Consider the following 3,590-nt stretch of genomic DNA (forward strand, 5'->3'; position numbering starts at 1 on the left):
GATGACCTCAGCAGTTTGGTCCCATAGGAACTTACCACAAATTTACAAATTTACAATTTATAACTTGCGTCTTTTGGTTTGTTACTGAAATTAACGTGGCTGTTTCTGTGATGTTAGTGCTCAGAGGTTTGTTTACATGTAATATGCACATTGTCTGTTTCAAAAATTTGTGTTTCCTTTTGTGATTGTGTAGTTGCAGATTTGGTTGTAAGCCTAAACTGAAGACAATTTGCGATAATCTAAAAATTTGTATTATATTCCTTGTCTATGGCAACGGCCTTGCCGCAGTGGATACACCGGTTCCCGTGAGATCACCGAAGTTAAGCGCTGTCGGGTATGGCCGGCAGTTGGATGGGAAACCATGTGGGCCAACGTACGCTGTTGCCATTTTTCGGGGTGCACTCAGCCTCGTGATGCCAATTGAGGAGCTACTCGACCGAATAGTACCGGCCTCGGTCAAGAATACCGACCGGGAGAGCGGTGTGCTGACCCCACGCCCCTCCTATCCGCATCCTCCTCTGAGGATGACACGGTGGTCGGATGGTCCCGGTAGGCCACTCGTGGTCTGAAGACGGAGTGCTTAGTGCTTATTCCTTGTGTATAGAACTTGTAGGCTGTCTACAGATGTTATCTGTTGAAATAATGTTTGAACAGTTTGAACAGATTATGAAGGTGAACTAGAAACTTTTACGGAGACTATCGATACCACATCCATTATGTTATAGCAAGCATACTACAGTCATTATAGTTAGAGCAACGTTATCTAACTAACTACAACGTATTAGTCAAAAAATTATACCAGCTGTGTGCTGACTTGTTTGGTCACGAAATCTTCTCATATGCCAACTTCTTCATCTCAGAGCATCTCTTGAACCCAACATTCTACATTGAAGGTAATCTTCGATAAGCTATAAAAGCTTTATTATATTTCTTGTCTATAGAAGTTATAGGGTATCCACAAATGTTATCTGTTAAAATATCGCGTGAACAGGTTGAACAGATTGTAAAGATGAATTAGAAACTTTTACTGAGTCTACCGATACCATATCCATAATACTGTAGTAGGCGTACTGTAGAGATTATAATTAGAGCAATGGTATCTAAGTAACTACAACGTACTAGTCAAAAAATTACACGAGCCGTCTGCTGATTTGTTTTGGTCACGAAATCTTCTCGCATAACAACCTCTTCATCTCGGAGCAGATCTTGAACACAACATCCTCAGTTACTAATTGGGTGTATACTAATCTCTGTCTTCCTCTAGAGTTTTCCAGTTTTCACCCTCTACAGGTGCCCGTCTAATACCGAGATAGTTAATCTCTGATGCCTTTTCGCATGTCTTACCTCACTGTTCCTTCTTCTTGACACTGTTTACTTCATATTCGTCTTCTCCTCTGTTCCACAGAGAGCGTCTCCACCCTTTATCTTAACAGCCCATATAATTGGTAAGATACCTCCGTATTGCTAGTATCAAACACTTAAATTCTCATCTCTTTTGGTTTCCACCACTCACTGTCATTCATATCGATACGTGACGGACAGTGTCGTGTAGGGCGGATATAAGGTGAAAGTCAAGAAAGCGTAACAACGCTGATGCAATGTAATCGGATCAAATCAGTCGCTGCTGAGGGAAGTATATTAGGAAATGAGTCATATAGGTAATAAACGAGTTTTGCGATTTAGGCAGGTAAATAATTGATGATTGCCATAGCAGAGAGGGTAAAAATGTAGAACGGTAATGGCACAAACATCATTTATCAAGAAGAGAAATGTATGAACGTCGAATATAGATTTAAGTGTTAGGAAGTATTTTCTGAAGGTCTGGAGCAGAGATTTGTGTGGAAGTGGAGACTAAACAGTTCAGACAAGAAAGGAACAGGATCGTTTGAAACGTGTTGTTACAGAAGAATGCTGAAGATTGGAGAGGTAGTTGACATATTGAGGAGGTACTGAACAGAATTGGGGAGACAAGGAATTTATGGTATAACTTGACCAAAAGAAGGGGTCGGTTGACAGGGCACATTATGCCACATCAAGGGATCACCAGTTTAGTATTGGAGGGAAGTGTGGGGGATAAAAATTTTAAAGGGCAACCGAGAGATGAATACACTAAACATATGTAGGCTGAGTAGTTACTCAGAGCTGAAGAGGTGTGCACCGCAACAACAACGACAAGAACATTCGCATGTAGTTACTCCTCGGCTTAAACCTTCCTTTAGTCCAAAAATGTGCTCTTTGTCTGTGGTAATCTGCTATTACACTCTCTGTACTACGTCCGTCACTTGCTATTTTCTTTACAAGTACTAGAATTCTGTTACATGGTCTACTTCATGGTTACCGTAGTTCTGCTGCTCCTCATTACTTTCTACTTTCTTCAGTTTTCTCTCAATCTACATTCTGTACTCCGCAGAATCTTCACATCATTGAACAGACCCTGCTGTTCACCATCATTTTCAATGGGGGCGTGGAAGTTAGCAAATTTGGTGGGATGCTGAAAAATATTAATTCCACCTTATTATCCCTGTCTGTGGAATGCTGTTCTTTAAATACGAGTAAAATATAAATCTGGAGGAATTATAATTTGTATTGCTATGATTACAGTGTCCATTTACCTGACTGTTTAGGTGCCCTGTCTTTAATTAGTCAAGACAGGCAGTGTCCCCACGACAGTCTTAACGTTTGTAGACACAGTGACATAGTGACGTCACGTCGATTTCGCAGTCGAGGGCAATCCTGTTCTACCGCCTTCGGTACTCCACACTGTCATTATTGTTCTAATTATTTATTTTACTCATATTTGTTTCATGTTATTTTACATTTTTACTGTTATTTTACATTTTACACTATGTTTCCCTTGTGTTTTTTAGTTTACTGTCTCACAAACTTGCATTTGTTAAATGAAAATAATAAGATGCTTATTGACAAACTGCCTATTGGCTTCTGTCTCGGGTTCTTCGGCCGACGTTCATCTAATGATTTTTCTGACGTTTCGCCAGCACGAGTGGCTGGCATTGTCAAAGCTTCACCCTCCATTCCCGGTGGTGAACTGGAGCCGAGCTCGCGGCCGCAGGCTATGTCGATACCTGCGCAAACTGTCAAACCACCACCCGAGCCAGAAAAGAGGCATGATTAGTACGCTCGTAACGAGAGCAGGACGAATATGTGAGCCGCAACACCTCAAACGAGAAATGCAACACCTGGAAACTGTCCTGAGGAGCAATGGGTACTCCACAAATTATATTAGAAGTGTAACAGAGACAAACACTCGACGAAGTAAGGAACCAGAAAAAGAAATGTCGGGTACGGCCTTTCTGCCATACATTCCCAGAGCGACGGACAGAATCGGCCGTATATTGCGCAAACATGGCGTAAAGACGATTTTCAAACCGACAAGGAAGATCAAAGAGTGTCTTAGATCGGCGAAGGAGAAAAGAGGCCCACTTGCAATGTCGGGAATATACCGTATACCATGCACATGCGGAAAAGTTTATGTCGGAATGACTGGACGATCAATTAACACCAGGATCAAAGAGCATAAGCGACATTGCCGGTTGGGGCAGGTGGAGAAATCGGCCGTGGCAGACCACGCA

General features: G+C 41.9%; 1 pseudogene; it reads left to right on the plus strand.

Annotated features, from left to right (window-relative positions):
* Positions 1-269: 269 nt before the first annotated feature.
* On the plus strand, positions 270-387 carry LOC126428614 (5S ribosomal RNA; annotated as a pseudogene).
* Positions 388-3,590: the final 3,203 nt, after the last annotated feature.

This window comes from Schistocerca serialis, chromosome 12 (assembly GCF_023864345.2).
Source record: "Schistocerca serialis cubense isolate TAMUIC-IGC-003099 chromosome 12, iqSchSeri2.2, whole genome shotgun sequence".
In the NCBI taxonomy this organism is placed as follows: Eukaryota; Metazoa; Arthropoda; class Insecta; order Orthoptera; family Acrididae; genus Schistocerca; species Schistocerca serialis.